Consider the following 22,173-nt stretch of genomic DNA (forward strand, 5'->3'; position numbering starts at 1 on the left):
ACATAATTTTAATCCCTCACATTGTGATGTAGGTTACAGGTCTGCAAATTATAATATATATTATCTTCTAAGAGTAGGTTCATTTTTCATTGCTTTTAAATCCAGGACTGTCAATAGTAATCATTTTGCTGAGTTATTTTGGAATATCCTGCATGAGAACTAAATGAATTACAAATTGTGTTTACAAAATGATGGAGGAAGCCCAGTGTTTGATGGCAGGTGAAAAACATGTAGTGCATACTGACTTTCCATCTGTGACTGCATACCTAGACAGTGCCAAACTGAAAACTGGACAGCATGCCACAGGTGAGAAAACAAAGTGTGACGTGCATTTAATTTCACCCAGAGAACTGTTACGTGCCACGAAACACTTTGCTTCCTCCTATAAAATAACTATTTTATACAAACATATATATGTTGTATGCGTATATACAGACATATATGTTGTTTGTTTGGAGATATTGTACCTTAATTACAGAGACAATCTTGTGTAACTGTAACAGCTGTACAATTTGGGTATATAGTACTGTGCATGCTTTTCAGGAGCCAAATGACAAAAATGTTTACGAAGCCTGCTGATTTTCTAATGCACTGAAATCCCTCAATACATTGCATGGAGATTATAAGAAAGAGGCATATTGAGATCTGTGTATCTGTTTGTTTTTAAAGCCATCCATCTCTCAACAACAAAAAATAAGAGTCTGCTATTGAAGATCCTGAAATGCTTTATGCTTTGCTGCTGCAAATTTAGTCAGCAAAAGAAGCTCAACTCATCTAAAACTCATTTCTGAGTTGTGCTGACAGGAATGAAACCAATAATGATACTTGTGTAAAAATAATGACAGAAAGAAGGTTTTTATTTTAAGCTTCACTTAAAATAAATATTTATCGAATAGAAACAGTTCACGGTTAGGACAATTAAAAATGTCATCAAAATTTAAAAGAAACATACTTCATGTATCTGTGAATCACAGACAGGCTAAATTTGTTACAATAAGAGATAAAAAATATATATAATTTATTCCAGCAAGACATAAAATGTATTCTAAAGGTGACATACTGCAGGTTCCCTCACTTTTGGCCCAATTTATTACAATGTGGTTGTGACTTATTTTATTTTTTTAATTCCGATTTCAGGTCCTGTGGTTGCCCAGTGGTTTGCCTCATTTACAACTGTAGAGCAACTAAGGGACTTTCTAGAGATCCCTATTGTCATCTGGCAAATGCTTACAATCGATGCTGACAAAGTAGTTCTCCTTCATGGGATCACTTTTAAGGAAGGAGGAACAGAGAGGTTAGTAGTTTGATTATCCCATAAAGGCTGAAATAAGGAGAAAAAAAAAAGGGCAGAAGAGTCATTGTTGTCTATATGCTTTGTACCCAACGCTTAAGATGGAGGGTGCTGGAAATCTTGTCAGTGAAGGTCTTGACCAGACCACTTTTTCAGGGATAACTGGAAGCAAACAGAGAGGGAACTCTGTGGATGGATGAAAAGGAAAGAGAAATGACATTCTAAGGGCAAATAGACCCATAGAGGAGAATGGAAAGGGAGAGAGATGGGAAAAGTTCATTGGTGTAGTAAGTGCCTAAATATTAGTACAATGGAAATACGTGTATGAGTATAAAGAGAATATAATTGCATACAAGAGTTAATTCAGAATTCCAGTTTAACAAGGTCACCTAGAACCTTTTTTATTGTAAAATATATCTATCAGCTTTCAGAGGAAGAAAAGAAGAAATTGTGTGTAAATCATTTTGCCATTGTCACACTATTTATGAAGCCTACTCTTTTCCTAACTTTGATGATGTACAGTGTATGTTGTAGCTTCTGCTAAACACAACCTGCCTAACTTGAATGAAAACCATGCCTCTCTGGTTTTGCATTAGTGGCAACATGACTACTTGAGGAAGCGTATCTCCCCTTTTTCCTCTTAGTTTCTGCAGCCATTGAAGAAATACAGTTGCATTCTCTTTTTGTTTTTCTTCAGGTATCAGGAGAAAACAATACCATGCACTCACTATGTGAAAAAACTGTCACCTATCACTGTATCAAAAATACTTACCCTCTGATAATTCAAATTAAGCCATTGGATAAAGGACTATCATCCTTAAAGAAAAATTTACACTTATCTAACTGGCTATGCAAACTCCATTTTATCAGTAATGAGAATTGTTGCCTAATGCTGTTGACACTAGTTGCCCTAAGGATTAAACAGCAGTCAGAGATGTTGTTCATGCTGTTTGGACTTGTGAATTGTCATGCAAATCAGCACGCAGATACAGTCTAAGGATGAAACAACCCCAGTGATTACATGAAACTTGAAAATCTCATTTAAAACTTTTGGTGTTGCTTTACTCTGCTTCACTGCCTAAACAACAGTATGCATATTACAAGGGCTGATTCAAAAGTAATGCCTCCTATTTTATTCAGTTGGTGCATTACATCAGAGGCAGATGTTGGTGATGTGGCAGTAGAGGTTGAATCTGCCTGCCAATACCCTATTACATTTTGATGCCATGCAACAGATGGCAGCAAAGGGGCAGTCTGACAAAATGGCATCCGACATGGAAGTGCCTATGAAACAAGGGTGTGTCACTGAATTCCTCCATGTGGAAAAAATTACACCCATTAACATTCATCATTGCTCGTTGAATGTCTATGGATACCAACCAGTGGATGTGAGCACAGTGAGGCAATGGGTGTGCGTTTCAGCAGTGATGACAGCAAAGTGTAAGACAAGCCATGTTTCAGACAGACATGCACAGCTGTCACATCATTTTGAGACAAATTCAGAGTGTCTCAATCAGCTCATCCATGCATATTGGCTAGTGGTGGTTACTGTGTTAAAAAATACTGTTTTCCAGCTAAGAATTTGCTCTATCAAGTAGTGTTATTGTTCTCTTTCTTCTAGTTTCCGTAGAGGAAGTTAGGAAGCAATACTTCTGAAGTGATCTACATATTACCATAAACACTGGACCTTGTCTTGGTTTTGTACTGTTGTGGTAGGGAGTTACTGTGTCTATATTTAAAGACCTGAACATGTTTTGTCTTCACTGTAGCTGTCCATAACTGTTCACTGTAGCTGTCTCTTGAAAAAAACAAAACAAGCAAACAAAAAACTTCTAAACTCATTGTTTAGAATTGATCTGTTATTGTTGATCTTTAATGGAAATTTTACTATTGCTTTTGTTGGTATATTTTTATATGTATAATGTACCTATACATGCAAATATATAATATCACAGAATCACAGAATTGTAAGGGCTGTTTATCATTGTCTTAAAGATACATTTACATTTGTATGTATGTAAGAGTCAGAAAACCTGTAGTTCAGAAAGCCCCACATTTTATGTTTCTTCCTATTCTTTTATGGATTTTCAGCCCTTAAAAATCTGAACCAGAATTTCAGCTGTTGATGCTCAAAAAGGGCAACTTACAAGCTCTCTATTTACAGATGAGTATAGCTACGCAGATAATGAAGGGTGAAATCTGCAAACATTTATTTAAATGAAACATTGCATTTTCCATGGCAATATTCTAACTCATTTTGTTCTCACTTTGCAAGAATATTATAGGAAATTAATTTACTGAGCAGCTGCTTAAAATATGTGTTTTTACTGAATGGTGGATTATACCAGTGAACATCATAGTTGGAATTCTAATATACAATTATTGAAAATGAACAATAAGCTATTAGTTTTAAGTTCTTCTCTGCCCTGCGGAGAACAAAAAGTGTGGCTGCTGGTTGTATGCTAGCTGCAATACTTTACCTCTAATCTTCTTTTCCCCTTATAGTCATGTATCATCAGCATCATGAAATACACAGTGTGTATCAAATACACAATCTACAAACATTATGTATTCATAACTTAATGTGTTGTCTTACAATGGTCTTACAATATGGCCAAACATGGGCAGAAATATTTGTAGAATGGCAAATTTACAAAGTAACACTGTTTGTGCAAGACTTGCATTCACAGCGAAGACCTGTTTCAGTTTGTTACTATAAATAAAAAATAGAATATCAAAACCCAATTAATCTTTACTGTCTTTAGTTATTCTATACTTGTAATAAACAGCTTATTAACTGCACTATTACCAAGTTTATTTACAAACTTTGGGAAATGAATAAATAGATAGCATAAATGCACTATAATTTTTTAAATTTATCCCAGCCTTCTTTTCCGAGCTGTATCCTGTACTATGTTTGAGACTCATGCGGATGATGGTTACCTTATGAACATCCAAATCAAGGCCTGTAGATCTTATGCTCATGCAACTGAAAGGTATTGTTCTTCAGGTGCTTTATAGCCCACGTCAGCCTCATTGGGTCACAAACAAGCAAGTCCAAGTGACTGCACACCATGCAGCAAAGATGTGTGCACAAAGGACTTGAGCAAGAAGGCAGGCTCCATTGGTGCAAACTATCTAATGTCCTCTTGCTCACCTTGAACAACCCAGTGTGCCATTGCCTTTCACAGCTGAAAGGAAAATGCTCTTTCACAACTGTTCAAAAAGGAAGAAAGGAAGCTATAATAAATTATTAACTATGAATTATTCCCTCAGCTCTATGGCTCAGTCATTGCTGCCCCAGTTTTCTGTCTTGCACATGAAGCATAAAATATCAACCCTGTCCTCAAAGCATTTCTTGGTAGAAATTGGCAAGATGGCTAATGTAAGAATTGGGCCTTGCAAGGTAGCATATTTTGGCATAGAATATGTAATTTCTCTGTTTTATTTTTACAGGATCTTGTTTTATTTCTCTTGAACAGAATGGGAGATTTACACATGACTTTAAGGGGAGTAGAAACAGGCCTAGAGTTTCTCTCATATGGGATGATCTAGTTAGACGTATGTACCACCACTGAAACATTCACACTACCACTGTACAAAGTACAGTGGTCTCAGTGTAAAATTAGCAGCGCAACAACCCTTTTAGATGCATGTTCCATGGAGTTTACAGGAGCAGCATGACTTAGCACAGAGCCCAAAAGTCTGAACAGAATCTAAAATCTGTAACCTTGGTAGGGATACATCAACCAATGCAGTGGTTTTGCTGGCTATTGCACTGCATTTTTAGCCTATACTTGCATAAGTATTTTTATTGAACTAAGATTAGCTTCACAAATTAACTCAGATGTTTTCACTATAAATTAAACTCATACTGTCTTGCCTCATATCACTCATCCTAACCCATTCACAGTGGAACTTTGTCAGGGCAAAAAGTTCTTTGCTCTTTTATTATGTATCTATCCAACAATAGAGTCCATTATCTCTGTCTTGCAAACACAGAGAATGAAATAAGAAAGGCACATTATCTTTGGAAAATAGGACAGTAAAGGAGTGTCAGAAGTTATATTTGACTCTGTATCTTATGAGTCCCAAATCAGTTTCACTCTGCTAGACAGTGTGTATTTCCAATGTCTTCTTGTGTATCTATATTTGTACAGATTTTTCCCTCTGTCTCTCTTCAGAGTAAATTAAATGTTTATTCTAAATGATCATTACCAGATATGAGGTGATAAATAGATTTGGTAACATTCTATTACTGATATGAATATTTGCAGTTTGTTTGTGAACATAGAGAATGAACTAGGTGAGTGAAACACTTTGGAGGAAAAGTTGTTCATTTATGCAGATACTTAAATGCATATATCTTTTTAGTTCAATGCATTTTGTGTCATTCTTCTTCAGTGTAATAGGGGAAAACCCCACTTCAATAACAAAAAAATATTGTCTGACAATATAATCAAAATGTCAGAGTCAGTTAGGGTTGTTAGAAATCCATCCACTGTAGATATTTATTGAAATGTATTAATTCGGAGGAACATTAAGAAACTGCCAAAAAAAAATAAGTCATATTTTAAGTCAGCTATGGAGAGTGTTGCTTTGACTGGATGTTTTCCTGTGTAAGATGTAGTATTTGATGTTTATTAAAAGGAAAAAAACAAACAAACAAACAAAAAAAAACCATTGTACTTTGGGAATTTCTTACATGTTTGTATGAACATGAAATCTTAGGCTAAAATAGCAACTTCCAAAGATTATTTTTTTTCTAATCCTTTATGTTTTTAAATAATAGCATTTTATGACATTTAGTATTATAGTTTAATGCCATTTTACATTTACAAGATAGATTTTGAAAGTCTATGCTATATTAAAGGTTAATAACAATCATGGTTCTGTTTGACTAGGAAAGTATGTATGAGATGATCTACCTGCTAGAGCATCTTACATCCACTGGTTAGTGGAGCCTCAGCGCAGAAACAAATATTGCACCCTACTGATTACTGATACTAGTCCTGAATGAAACAGACATCTGTCAGATAGCCTTGGCTCCAAATGCTTCCTGAGCATTTCAGAAGGCGAGAGAAATTGTTCCAAATCTTCATGCCGCACACTGACGTCCTTCAATCTTATGGCAAAACAGATGGAGGTTAGCAGCTCCACCATGTACTGAAGAGTGAGCCTGTTCTCTTAGTGCAGTATGTACAAGTCTGATCAGATGCCCTTCTTCCAGAGTCCAAGTGACAGAAAACAAGACAGAAGCAGAAATTTCCCATTGACCGAAGCTCCCTTAGTGAATCAGTACAAGGAACAACATTTTAAAGTAAGAAGATATGTAAGCTACCAAAACCAGTTCATATCCAAGTTTTGCCTACTTACTAGACCTTTATGTCCTTCCTACTGTCTTTCAGAAAGACTGTCAATATGGAAAGTTTTTCAGCCTATGTGCTCTCTGACACAAGAGGTGCAAAGCAGGTTTAAGCTTGGCCCTTGGCAAACACTACTAAATTGCCAAGAATAACGCCAAATACATGTATTTTTAAGATCCTTTTAGCTTTTTGCATATTCGTTCTTCTGCTATTATTATGCTATTTCTTTTCATCTGGATCAAATTGTTTATCTTTTTTTTTAGTCATTTCAAGCAAGTCAAAGGCAGAACAAGAAAAATATTCCCTCAAAGCTCAAGTTTTAACTCATTTTACAGTTAGGGATTTATTTCAAGGATTTTGGATTTATCCAGATTGATGCTAAACATTTAAATGTCCCTACCTCTTTCTTCCTTGTAGCATGGCAAATAGAAATCCTCCCTCAAAATAAAAACTCTTAAGTATTCAATTTTCCTGCTGTGTTTTCCCAGAGCTATGCTCTGTGACTACTTGGCCAGCAAAATTCTCTTTGTTCTCTTCTTTGCGAGATTAATACCCTTAATAAGTGAAGGACCTAAACGAGCTTAGTTACCTCAGTAGGTTCCCAGGTAGTTAGCACTTTCCTAAGATGTTTCTGTATCTTCTCATGGAATTAAACTGTCAGACTGGTTCACTGGAAATATGTGACACAATTTGGAAGTAATGAAAGACCACTTTGTTATCTGCAGGTTAAATACTATCTGAAAATTTAGATTAAGGTCCTGAAATAACCTACACAGTACAGTTGCAAAATTCAAAAAAGAAGATTAACTTTTATAGGTGTTTTTGTTATTTGTTAAAAACAAAAAGAAAAACAGAAAACCAAGCACAAAACAAAGCAAAGCAGCTACTCATTTTTGAAACCTTTTTTTTTTTTTTTTTCAGTTATACCTGGATAAACTTATCTTAAAGGAATCAAAAAGAGAGATCAGTAACTGAAACATGAATCTACACTTATTCTCCAGGTTGAATATATTTCCATTGTTGAGTAGGTGACTTCGCAGGATATTTTGGTAATGCTTTACTGTAGTTGGGTTAAGTCCCTTTACAGTGAGGGATATTCTCACTGGATGGTATTAGAGTGTGTTTTCCTAATATGGTAAGCAAAAGGAAGTTAAAACATGGTCTGACTAACTGGCCAAGAAAGCAGGTAGAAGAATGCTTGACAAACTGGGGAAAATATTATTCCCACAGGTTGTGAAGCAGATCTGAAGAGGCTTACTGCAACTGGAGCAATCCCTAGGAGATGTAGCTCTGTTATCTGTGTCTGGGGAATGTCAGTAAATGTCAGTAGTCTTTCTCCCAAAGAGATCTGAGTGAGAATCAATTTTCCTATTCCCAAAGTACAACTGTTGGCTTCTTTAAAGAAATGTAACAAAATTATATTTTCATAGCAATGTACAGGGCAATTTTTTAGAAATTCATAGGCTTTCCCTTCTTTCCTTATTCCACCTGTGTTACATATGCATCATCAAGTTACTTGTTTGCATGAGAAAGAGTCTGGTCCCTGGTCCTTCTCTGAACCAGAATGGTCTTGAAAACTTGAGGCTGCTGCAGTTATTAAGTGCAAATTTCTAACTATTTGATTAGGCAAGCTCCTTTTTTTTGTAACCAGAAACTTCTGAAGTCAGTCTGTAGCCATCCTCTCCATGACAGTTACCCAAAGAGAGATGCTACAACAAAAAGACTTGTCAGGTGTTGATAGCCAGTTATTGGAGACCCATTTTGACTTGGGCAGATCCCACATAAACATTAGACTAATCCAGAATGGACGAGTTTCCCACTTAAGACACTTTTCAGTGCAAAAGTAAACTTTACATATGTGCTGTTCAGCATTCATGTATTCTTCTGTTTCGCTTTTGAGTACAGAGATGCATGGGGAATCTATGCATTTTCAATGCAAAATAAGCATTTTTGCTGCTTTTCCCAGATTGCAAATCTGTTCAATTTCCTACAGGTGTGCTTTAGAATTTCCTTTTTTTTTTTTTCAAAACTTCTTTCACAGAGTCATCAGTTTGCATTTGGGAAAGTTTAGGTTTGGATAGAAAGTGACAGAGTGCTGCTGAAAGTTTGCAGATGAGGTTGTTCTCATTAGGAAAAAGGTAGAATGAGACAAAAAAAGGAGGAAATGTAGTGCAGCTATAGGCTATATAATAGTTATAAAGAAATAATGGTCAATAGACAGCTCATATCACTGTTTTTTTAAATGTGCTTATGATTTCAGGAGGTTTCAAGATACTAAAATGATGCTAATATTTTGATTGATTTTTTGGGGGGGGGACAAAGAAGTGTATTCTGATTGTTGATGGGTTTTGTTGTTATTTTCCTTTATCTGAGTACGTCTTAGTTGCTGTTGTCAGGTGGCTAATACTGACATTGATGCTTTCATGAAGCAAATGCAGTGTTTGACTTCCCAACTCCTTTGGAGTTCCATTAGCAACTCTTTAATTTAAGCTCTTCATACTGTGTCTGGTATTCTGACTGCAATGTGCTCAGTTTCTGAAAGAAAATGTAGATATTGCATTGAGGCCATTCAAATCTGTAGCAGAAGGTCACCTAGCATTTATGAGATGGATGGTGACACTGGAGGGATTGTGGTCTTTTATATATTTTTGTAGTAAAATCCAGTTCAGTATGCCAAGAGCCACAGTGACAAATAACTGGGAATCTTCTAACATATCTGCCAGTCTACTCTTAGATTTAGATCCCAAGCACACAGTCATCCTATATGTTAATGTTACCATGACGTTTTTAGAGGTGCTGAAAGTCTTCTATTTCCGCAGTGTAATTTCAAGAACCAATCAATTGGTGAGTAGATCAGTGTTTCTCTTATGCTGGCAGTGATAATCTCAAGACCTCTTCTAGCTTTTCTGCACAGTCTGTCCTGGCAGTTCTTTACTGCATACTGAACAGATATGTTCTGCATAAAGCATAGTCAAAAAAGACTGGTTAGAGCATTCACTATGGATCCTGATATATATTTAGTTCTTTTTCACCTTCTCCTCATGTAGAGAGCATGTGAATGCATCTTTTTCCAAGAGAGTGATTTAACCATGAGAGTCTATTTGGATCTGCTTCTCAAATGTCTTAAATGTTTCACTTGCACATCAAATCTTTGTCTGAGACAGTAATACTCCTCTCACCTTTCTAAGGTCTAAAACCTAAAGTCAGTCTCTTCTCTCATTGTGTTTCAAGAGTTCAGTCAAGGAGAAAAATTTTCCACAGGGCAAGGAAGGCATATATCCATTCAGTTTTCTTTTGAGTGGGTAGAGATACTAACTCAGATCTATCTGACCAAGAAGGAATTTGAATGCATTCCAGGTGAAAAGGAGCTATTAGATTACTCAGTGACTGGATAAAGGGAGGAGAATGTAATGACATAGAGGACTTCTCAGGATGGCTACTTTATGAGTGCTTTTAGCATTTTGCCACTACCAATCTGTGAAACCCAGGTAAAGTGCTCTCTTCAGTCCTTATTAATGCATAAGAGTATAGCGATCATCCATGAAACACCATGAATGAAAGTTCTTAGCTTACTGATGGTTGCTATATGTAAGCTGTTCCAAAAGCATAATGAAATACATTTGTTGCAAATGCAGATGGAGAGTATACAACACTGTCAAAATAGGTAGGGATACTATTTATCCCATTCTTTTTCTTGTGAGTTCCTCAGTACCCCTATGTTGCAATCATTGGGCAACTTAAGCTAAATATTTGATTGTGCCCATACTTCCTAGGGTACCTAATCCTTGCTTACCCAAAAGGTCTTTTGAAAACATTGTAAAATTGAATCCAGGAACCTTGTGATGCATGAGAAAGAAAAAAGTCAATAATGTAACAATGAGGCCTATTAAGTATTGATAATATTCCCTTATTGGAAGAAGGGAAGTAAGCACAGCAGTTTCTTGAAAACGCGGTTAGGACCATTGCAAGTGGGAATTCCCCAAGGCCTGATGGGGTTTCCCTTCCTGAGAATACTTTAATGTCTGATACCAGAATTACTGTTTAATCATCCGTGTCTCTACTCATGCATAGCTATTTTTCTGTAAATATAAAATAGGAGGCATTTTGCCACTGCCAGGAAGCATTTGTTGTGTTTTGATGGCACAATGCATAATGCATTCATGTGGCTTCAGGAAATGTGCAGCTGCATGTCAGCCTTTATCGCATGACATGTGGCTTGGGCAGGAGAAGGTAAACAGTGTTGCTTCCTTAGTACTCTTGATAAATCTATTCCTGCTCCACTAAGTAGTATCTGCTTCTGTATTATCAGCCTTATCCATTTATTTGAATTGCACAAACACAAATAACAGTGTATACCTGCCGTTGTTAATTAAGTCTTTTTTTGTACTCAGCCTATGCAACACTCTTTGTCCTATGAATGGTTTAAACAACTTTTGCCGAGTCATCTTTTATCAGGGAGGTAAACCAGGTTTCTTTAATATGTCCAGAACTTAAGAATATACTGATAATCCTTGTTTCTTAGTAAATTTATTTGAAAGAAAATCTACTTAGACTTGGAACCAAACTAAACACAAAAGTCTTACATTGTTTCTGTGACTCCATACAGTGTTTAACCTGATTTTCATAGCTGTCCTACTTTGAATAAATACTGTTCTGACTTGGTTTTGTGTTTTTGTTTTTTTCTTTGGCACTACTTCAGCAAATGCCCCATATTCATTTTAAATAAATAACATGTCCAGTTCAGTTCAACATTTCAACTCTGTTTTTTCTTGCATGAAATGCATTTCTTTGAAATGTGAAAACATCATGTAATGTAAACCAACAAAAGCAGTGTTAAGTCCAGCTTCCTTTGCCAGCCTCTGTGTTGATAGGAAAATATTAATATTAAGATACTTCTATTAGTCCCCCTTTCTGCTTCAGTTCAGTTTCCAGCTGTTGCTTGGCATCTTGATCTCTCCTCTACAGCTTTACCATTCTTTGTGAAGAGATATTTTTCTCCCCGTCTCTATCTGTGCTCTATTTTTGTATTATGAGAATGCTCCTGTTGCTATTTCAGGTCTGTTTTGCTCATCTTCCATGTATTGAGGCCACCTGATACGGGACTTCTGGCTTGGGAACGGTAAGTAACATTGCTTGTGCTTGGATTTGAGTGACAATGTCTCTTCTGAGAAATTGGTTCTTTTTAAATGTACAACAGTTCTTTCTCTTATTAGTTCTCTTTTGAAGTACACATATCTGCAGCACTCAGCAAAGTTATCAACTGCTGTTTTGAAACTTTTGGTCTTTATTATTTGCATCTTAATATATGAAGGGATCCTGTGTGAAGCTCTTTCTTGAAAGGGGCCACAAGGAATAATAGACTACTCCAACTTTTGAGACATTCTTTCCTGTCACTGTAAACTTAGACACAATAATTAAGGAAAAGACCACATCTGTACCTTACAATTTTATTTTTTATTATTATTTTTTTTAATAATTGCTTGTTTCCTAAACTAAATTCCAAGTTCATCTAGTTCTAACCTCCCTATTATAGGCAGGGTTACTACTCACAAGATCAGACTGCCCAGGGCCCCATCCAACCTGGCCTTGAACACCTCCAGGGATGGGTATCCATAGCTTCTCCGGGAAGCCTGTTCACGTTCCTCACCACCCTCTGAGTAAAGAATTTCCACCTAACATCTAAGCTAAATCTACCCTCTTTTCACTTAAACCATTCCTCCTTGTTCTATCACTACTGAACCATGTAAAAAGTTGATTTCCCTCCTGCTCATAAGCTTTGCTCATATACTGGAAGGCCACAGTGAGGTCTCCTGAGAGCCTTTTCTTCTGCAGGCTGAACAAATCCAGCTCCCGCAATCTTTCTTTATATAAGAGGTGCTCCATCCCTCTCATTTTCTTTGTCCCCCTCCTCTGGACCTGCTCCAACAGCTCCACATCTCTCTTGTACTGAGGGCCCCAGGCCTGGACACAGTACTCTAGATGGGACTTTATAAGGACAAAGTAGAGAGAAACAGTCATCTCCCTTGCCTTGCTTTTTGGTGCAACCCAGAATATTGTTGGTCTTTCGGACGGCAGGAGCACACTGCCGGCTCACCTCCAGCTTTTCATCCACCAGAACCCCCAAGTTCTTAGGGCTGCTAACAATGAGTTCTTCTCCCAGTCTGTATGTATATCTGGGATTGTCCCGACCCAAGTACAACACCTTGCACTTGGCTGTGTTGAACCTCATGTGGCCTCACTTTTCAAACTTATATGTACTATTTTATTCAAACCTGAATCATTAACATTATTTGCATTTTTGTCAACTTAGAAGATAATGAATTTATTCTGGCATAGAACACTGAATTTGGAGGAAAACAGTTATCCTATAAAATAAGTGATGAATATACAATACTGTAGTTTCCAAAAATGAGTACACTAATTAGCTATCATACTGATTCACAAACAAGTGACATATAATGAAAAGAAATGACTCTATAACATATCAAAAAAAAAAAAAAAAAAACAATTTTAAGGAAAAAATGCTTTTAACAAAAATGTATTTTTAAGAAAAAAATCATCAATGTTATTGTCTGGCTTCTTTAGGAAAAATGGTAACCGAAAAACTAAAGTATATTTATTTTTTAATGATTTGAGTGGACAGTGTTTTACAAGGAATTTCTTGAAAGCAAAACATTTTTAACAAATACATTCTTAACAAACAGTTTTTTTTCTATATTTTTTTTTTCTGTTTCTAAATAAAAGAGTAGAACCAAACCCATAATGAAGCATTTCAGAAATCATTTTTCCCATAATGACATTTTTTGAACAGACCTAACACTCAGCGTTTTAAATAAATGTCATCTTTACAAGAAAGACTGGTCCAACCTGGTAACTACAGATCTTGAAGGAAGTGTATGACTCCCGAGTCATATAATAATTTAAGATGGAATAGTTCTAGTAAATGGCTTCCTGAAAATGAGATTAACTTCAAAGTTACATTATGTTTTATAGGATACTGCTGTTTCAGGAAGATTTTCTACAGGATCTAGGCATCTGTAACAAGCTTTATATCAAAGAGTGCTTTTTACATATATACTAGGGATCAAAACATAATTTACCACTGGATTGGAATTTGAAATTGGCTCTCATAGTTTTGGCTGACTTTCTGTGCCTTTTCCATTTGTGAAAGAGCTCTGTTTGCATAGCTGAGAAAAAAAAATCCAATAAAACACTCATTTCAACACAGTTCATATATATGTATGTATATTTGGGTTCAGTTCTGAAGCCTGCTGCATATGTATGTATTAAGATACATATGGATATATTTTGCATTTTGTGCAAATAATTCACTTTGCCAGATTCTGCGTGTAAGATTGGTTAAGAAGGGAGCAGAGAAGAGGTGAAAGACAAACTTCTTTGACATTCTGAGAGTTGAATGGGAAGAAGGGGTGTGAAGTCAGAGTTGTGTGACTGTTTACGAGAGATTTTGTGGAATGACATGTTGAAGCAATCACTACAAAAAGGACAAAAATCCACATATGGAGGATGATTTATTTAGTTCCTCAAAAACACTTGAACCAATGAGTGAATCAAATATAATTCAGTGACTTTGCAAATACATTTTTAGTCCATTGAAAATGACTGTCAGTTGAAGATTATTTCATAAAACTGAATCATAAGCAAAGACTACTTTGTGAAGATAAAAATGTCAAGGAAATGAAACCAAGAAACAAAGAATACAAACACAATTAGAACAATAAGAAAATGTTGATGGATTTGTGTCAATAATAATAAAAAAAAAAACTATTTCTTTGGCACTCATTGACCAACTTGCCTAGTCAGTATATAGAAAAATGAGCTACTAACTCCAATAGCACTTTTTTGATTCATGCAAACAAACATTTCAACTTGAAAAAAATCATAAATACCATTCATAAGTGTTTTCTTACAAATAGGAAATTTCAGTCCTGTTCCTTTCCTCCATGCATTTTTCACCCACATTCTATTTTAAAAGGATTATTCCAAGCTACCATTATAATATTAATATATTTAGTAATACATTATACTTTATTTCTTATAAGAAAGCTTATGCTTTATTTCTTATAAAAGAAAATGTTCTTTTATATATATTCTTCTGTAAAAAACTTTTGGTTTTTTATTTATTTATTTATTGTCTTCAATTTGCACGTGAAGCACAAGAAGATTATAACATTTATCCGCTCAGTAAGAAAGATAATTTATCAATAATAGAATTATTGAAAGCATAAAGACATTTGTCTTTCTCTCCCTTTTGTTTTTTTTTTTTCTCTTTTCAAATTCTCCAGCTAGAACTGAGTTGATGTCTAGACAGTTGTAATGCTACCACATCTTTCATTTGCAGATCACAAGATTAACTGTTGATTTGACCTATACTCAAAGCTCCAGAGTATACATGCAAACTGGGTTTGCAAAAAAAGATATGGTATCAGATTAAGTTTATATCTTCTAATGTTAAACTAGATCATTTTCAAGACAAAGGAAATAAAGTCTACTGAAGTTTACATACTATGCTTACTGTATATCATGACTATTATATAGCAATTCTTCTGACATTTATACGCTCACATGTAAGTCATCTGGAATGATATCACTTGGAAAATCCTTAGTTTAACTACAGAATATAAATATTAATAGAGGCACTGTAAAGTGGTCAGGTACTTGGTAAAGAGTAGACACAAATACAGTAAGATAGAAGGAGACTGCCAGTAGAAGTTTCTGGTTTTAGTCATGAGTAAAATGTCAGTTAACATTTCTAGTTTTGACCTTTAAAAAATAAGTAGAAGTACAAACTTCATATCCAGACAACAACAACAAAAAAGTAGATGGCTCTAATTTAGGCTTAAAAAAATGTAACAACATGAATTGCATGGGACTGCCTGCATAATAAAAACAACCAACATTTTGTTGTTTTGTATTGTGTGTTTTTTTTTTTTTTTTTACAAAGAAACATCACTTTTGACTTATTGATGCATCAAACTGAAATACTCATCTAGAAACCTGATTTCTGTCATGAGAGGATTATTTATAACTTCCCATTTCCATCCAAATGCCCCATTAAACTACATCTCATTCTGCCCCTCTGCATCGAAACCCACTACTCCAGAGGTCCCATTGTAGAAGTCATCCAGGCCACACAGACACTCCTGGAAGATGAAAAATAACAGATTTAAATGCCTTCATCTAAGGAAAACCTAGAATATCCTTCTCTTTTTGTACCTATTTTGAGTATCTGCACAAAATAGTCCCTTTTAAAACTACTGAGTCCTGCTCTGTGATGTCACTATACTACATAGAGGACGCCAAATTCTAGACTCTTATATGAGTTCCAAACTTCAGAGATGAGCTCTGTTCAGCATAACCTACTGACTGGCAATATGTGTCCCCCTACTCTATGCAGGAGTTTTCATGAAGAATTTGCCAGCATATATTTCAGATATCTATATTTCAGATATCAATACTGTTACAGTGAGGTACTGTGCTTCATATGAGGCCATAAATAATTGCTCAGATAACACAGCTTCCTGAAGTGCCTTTCAGCAGTTGTAGGTGGTTATGCAAGTGCTCCTAGTCTCTTTCAAAGAAACAGAGCCAGATGAGGGTAAAAAGAATATTTTTAAAAATAATGTTTCTCTTGAATGAGAAGGACTCAAAAATTCAGAATAGGCTGCTGTTTTGTGATGCAGAAGGTTTGGCAATAACTGATCTTTAAGGCATTTCTGCCTCTCCACCTCTTGCTATTCAGTCCTTGTCCAGCTCTACAGCTTGTTGCTCATTTGTGTTGTAAGGTTATTTGTAAACCCAGTCATTACCATCACCTAGTTCATACATCTGTATTGATCTGAGGTACACACAGAACTGCAATACAATTGAAATAAAATTCTTCTGTTGTTTGTAGTCTGGGTCTGCTTTAGATACACCTATATTAATAAATTCAAATATGCTGAGAATACTTCCTGGCATGAAAATATGATCATCCTTGCTTTGGCAACTCTCAGCATATTCCATGAAAACAACTTGGCTTGTTTCAACCTACTGCTGTCCTTCAGCAACTCCCCAGCTTGTTCTGTCATCCAGAGCAGTGCAGAAGCATGTCCAGTGGGCAGTCTGCCTTCAGCTACCCAGTCTTGGCAATTTGCTAGTGTAGGCGCCAGCCATGCCGTGCATGATCTCAGTTCTAGTGGGCTGTGACTGCTGGATATCTGAACATGTGCTCAGTATTGTCACCTAAGCTGTAGCGAATGAAGCTGCTTCACACTTCCTTTACTCCAAGCTTGGTGTGTGATGTCTGTTAGGGTTCCAGTGCAGGCATGGATGCTGAAAGTAGTTCTTTGCTTCTTGTCCTGTTTCTGGGAATATATTCACTATCTCTTTCCTTTTAGAGTTTGTCCAGATTGGGTTCTGTTTGTAGTTTTGCCTCCCTGACTGTTAGCCTTTTGGGCGTGAAAAACAATATCCTTTTTTTTTTTTTTAATTACATACAGGAGGGCAGATAATGTTGTGACTCAGACACATAATAAAGCAAACAAATCAACTTGCTTACTTTCAAGCAAGGCACATCTTTTGAATGTGATTTTTAAAAATATAGGGGAAAAAAAGCTCTGAGCAAATATTTTTAATTGAAAATTGCAATTGCTATCAGTGTTTCCCATGGATCTATTTCAGAAAATGGAAAATGGACTTTTCAAAAGAGCTGTGTTTATTTTTAATTTCGCATGCATTCGAGACTTTCTGCTGGCCTCTTTATTTGTGCCTTTCTCAATTTATATTCATTGTAGATCTGATTTGAGGAATCAATCACTAGGCTTGAAATACTGATGAACTTCTGATTTTTTGCTGTATGCCCCTTAATCACAGTTATCTTTATGCATTAAATATGTATTCAATTAAATATAAATATATGGGAAGTACATTAATCAAATAAGATACTTCCATTTTAATAATATGAGGATGTGTATTGCTCTCGTAAGATCTGCAGGACACTATAAAGAGTTTGAAGTTACAGTACCATAAAAGTGCTGTTTTATGAAGATCTAGTTAACAAAAAACAAGAACTGTATTAAAATGATGGTTATAATTAAAACAGTCTCTTTAAATTCCTGTTTTCATCATTACTTTGTTGAAGGTACAAATGGTTATTTATATCAATAAGTTACATCATAACGTACTGAAGTAAGAAATGACAGTTGTCAGCTTCTTGGATTTTTATTCATATCTTGCAGTTTTCTTTGTATTACAGGCATTTTTCTTTTGAGGTCCAAATTATTTTGCTATATTTTTCAACTTTTCTGAGTAAATTATGTTGTTTACACTTTTATCTGAGTTCGAAAAGAAATGAAATTCTCCCACGCTAGTCTTTTCACTAACTTACTCTATTCATCCAAGTGTTATATGATAACTTCCACTGTGGTGTTTCACCAAAAGTGAGCACATGAAATAGACATACAGATACCAAACTACTGTTTATTCTTATTAGTGAAATTAGCTACTGATTGTAGTTAGCTTTGTCCTTTATTTCCCTTTCATACTGCAATAGCAAGGAAATGTAAGATGCATATTTATTGACTGGCTGATTATGGGGTTGTGTGTATTTTAAAATGTGAGCTTTTCTAAAAATGTTTGTGCCATAGACTGCCAACTGTATTAGTACAGTAGGAAATATTAAAAATGTGGAATGTCCATGTCTACAGTATGTTTACAACAAAATCAGAAAGTGCGACGTGTTATAGAGCAGGGAGTTGTACATACATGAAAACTGAATGTAACAACAATATATTTTTCTTCAGATCGTGTTCTGTTGTTGTTATTGTTGTGTGTTTTTTTTTTCCTGTGGGCTTAATTTCTTGGGAGTGCCTTCCCTTTAAATCCATTTTATGCATAGTAAAAGGAGTAGAGGCAGCATGTTCTTTCTGAACAATTTTTGATACAAAATGCAGTGCTTGTGAAAGACTTAAAATTATCAGATTGGCATGAAGATTTAAAATACTACAATAAAAATCACCCTGTGGCTCATAAAATAACAGCACACTTTCAAAGGAATTTAATTTTAATGCTTATGGAAAGTATAAAATTGACTGGTAGAGAACTGAAACTTGTCACTGATTTTGCACAGAAAGACAGAGGCAAAATAGAAGTCCCTACTGAAGAAACTGGTGTCTTATGGGCAAACCTTTCTGCACATTTTTTTCTCTCTGCAGAGTTGGCCAATGAGGCTGTTACTTGTACAGATCTGTAGCTATAGAAAAGAGAATTGTGCCTGGAAATTAAGTCAATAGGCTTGTACAGGCTGTCAAGTAAAAGTTCATCAACTATTGACTGTTCCCTTTTGATCACTACACTGGGCCTGAAGGAGAAAAGTTCTGTGGTCACTTCTCTGTCTTTCAGATGATGAAGTCATTCTACAAAGGACAATAAAAACACATATTTGTCTGGGAAATAAGGCTAAAATCTCACCATTAATGTCTTCAGATCCTCACGGAGACAAAAACTACTTCAATACTTTGCTGAAGATACAGCTTTTCATTCTACAACTTTCAATCATTTGAGACTGCTGCATTTATATTATTTTCCTCATTTTTTAATACTGCAGGTGGGTGGAGTAAAACACTGCCTTCAAGTAGTACTATTTATGCTTTCCAGAAACATTCAAACCACTTAACCTCTTCACCAATTAGATAAAACTACGTAGGTTGCTTCAAAAATAAGGATTGGTCATATAACTAAACAAGTAAACACTTGTTAAAACGTGCTGACTGTTTCACCATTCAAGATAAATGTCAGTGAAGAGAATAAAATAGGCTTGGATACCAAAACACTCTATTCAAGCAGACATGCAGTTTTACATATTTCATGAACTCCGTGCCCCACAAGGAAGAAAACATAGTCCTGGAGAGAAGCTGGGTGGTCAGTGCATCGGTTTCAGCCATGCAATACATCGTCTGGGGCAGAGATGTGAATTACATGTGCTCTCTCTCCCCAACTGACTCCAGACACCCTCAGTTTTGGAACAGGGAAGAGAATGTTGCCTCATTCACATTCTCTCTGTGTCTCACATCTGGATGCTGCAGTATTCACATTCTGTGCTTCTTGATACCCTCATGACCTTCCTAGTGATCAACAGGTTGTTCATATTCCTATTCTCTATTCCTGTAACTGAGCTTTTCCCTTTTCATATAGGGCCAGTTAGGTTTCTGTGTTTGTTTCAGCTGGGATGGAATTGTTTTCCTCAGAGTATCTGGTATGGTGCTTTGTTTTGGTTCTAGGAAAAAAAACAAAAACACTGTTGATAACACACCAATGTTTCTAGTTGCTGCTAAGTAGTGCTGTACATTGCTGAGGCCATTTGCAATGAAGGGCCCAAAGAACTGGGAGGGAACAGAATTAGGATAGCTGACAAACTGGCTGAAGGGGATATTCCATACCATATGACATCACGTGAAAGGAATTTTGAAGAGGATAGGAGTTTATGCCTTTCTATTCCACTGCTTGGGCATCTGTTGGGGGCAATTGCTTGTGCATCACTTATTATATATGTTCACATATATATGTATATTTATCATAATTATTATTCCTTTCCTTTTCTCTATCTTAGTAAATAGCTTTATCATTAAAGAGAAAAAGGAAAAACTAAAAGCCAAAAAACCAAAGCCGAGCATCATACCAAGCACTCTGAAGAAAACAATTCTGTCCCAACTGAAACTAAGACAGGAACATCTAATTCCAATCTCCCTGCTGCAATCAGGGACAACCTGTATTAGCCCAGGTTACTCTTTTAGAATCAGCTAGACCAAAATTATGAAATGCTCTAGAAGTCATCATTTTTAATGTGGTTGTTTATTACCAGTACTCAAGATTATCAATTAATTTTATTTTATATTTGGATATAATCATGTGCCCAGTAGCAATTCTTAAAGACAGTATAAATTATTTTCATATTCAGATTTTTTCTATGAATGTTCAATTCTGATTGCATATAAAAGTAAATTAAAAACAAACAAACAAACAAACAACAACAACAAAAAAAGCAGACCTCAAGCAGATTTTTAATAAAATAAGATCATTACATAAAAGGAGGTAACTGCTGTGGTAACACATTATTGTATCAATGCATTATACTGTTATTACCTGCATTTTTTACTTATTTCTAGTTAGGTGGGCAATTATAATGGCATAGTGCCCTAGATTTTTATATACACTACTGTATTTCAGGATGGTGTGTCATAATATATTAACATATTGATTATATTACTTTGGAATATTAAAATGGCATGTTTTATCTTGTATGTATTTATTAACATAACAATATGCAGCAGGCTACTTGTTACACCATTGTCATTTGTACCACAATAGCTAAGGATCTTGTCAGGATTTACATTATAAGTTTCTATTTTCTGGGGCTTATAACTCAACAATAAAACTTTGCTCCAGACTGAAAGCTGGCATGAAAGTTCTACGTTAAGGATAATGTATTTTGTAACAAAAAAAGACACTGTAAAATCAGAAATCATTTTCCTAGGGGATTATTTTCCTTTTATATTCTTTTCAAAAATATCTGATGGTGACTAAGTTATAGCAAAAATAGTCTATTTCTCCCCACATGAGCACCAATTTCAATATGCTAAGGGCAACTGAATCACACTTTACATAAAACTCATGCAATCCACTGTAGATACGTGCAGTCTCTTCCACTCATTTTTTTTGTTCCCTATGGAGTGTATGTATCTACTTTTACTGCTCAGTTTTCATGCACTGGAAACGTTCTAGGATGTGTAACACAAAAAGATGAGAAATGAGATGAATTCACAAGTATTAGATTTGCCTGAGATGAAATAACAGACGTCAATTCATTAAAAAAGAAAAAAAGAAAAAAGAAAAAAAAAAGAGATTAAATAAAAAGGCAGAACAGAAGTAGGGAGGGAATTTGAGGTAAGAGGTGAAGCATCTGTATGCATCATATAGATTGGAGACTTGAAGGGAGGACTCATGAAGGCAAGCGAGCAAAGGAGTGAGTTTCTACCGTAATTATATGAGCCAAAGGCAGAAGGAAAAAAGCTGTTGTGGATAAAAAGGAATAATGATCAAATAGCTGCAATGATTAACCTAACATTACTTAGATGCCTGCACAAGATTTTGAATAGCATGCTTCATTAATCTGAATATGTAGATAAGTACTCATGTCTCTCTTGTTTGAGTTCACATAGTAAAGAACATAGTAGATCAGTGCTGAAGTGTATGTTCACTGCATGAAATGCGTACCTCACTTAAACTCAGAGAGTTATCCAGACTTCTACAGTTTAGGCCTTCAGGAAGTGGAATTAAACACTTATAGGTCCCTAATTTCAGAAAAAAATTAATTGTCTAATTTAGGGTAAGGTAAATATCACCTTAGAACACGGAATTCCTGGAACTGCAGTATAAAGTAACTCAGTTGTAAACAGTATATTTATCTAAAGCTTGGTGAGAATACACTCACTTGTAGACACTGTAACAAAACAGACC

At 35.5% G+C, this 22,173-nt stretch overlaps 1 long non-coding RNA gene across 2 annotated transcripts in view; it reads left to right on the forward strand.

Annotated features, from left to right (window-relative positions):
* The window catches only part of LOC100859665, a 38,768-nt gene that overhangs the window by 8,810 nt on the left and 7,785 nt on the right, over positions 1-22,173 (forward strand). For both annotated transcript variants that reach the window (XR_005841553.1, XR_005841554.1), the window contains 2 exons: positions 1,138-1,294; positions 11,714-11,776. This is a non-coding gene — a long non-coding RNA (uncharacterized LOC100859665). The remainder of the gene's footprint in view (positions 1-1,137; positions 1,295-11,713; positions 11,777-22,173) is intronic.

Source organism: Gallus gallus, chromosome 1 (assembly GCF_016699485.2).
Source record: "Gallus gallus isolate bGalGal1 chromosome 1, bGalGal1.mat.broiler.GRCg7b, whole genome shotgun sequence".
Lineage (NCBI taxonomy): Eukaryota > Metazoa > Chordata > Aves > Galliformes > Phasianidae > Gallus > Gallus gallus.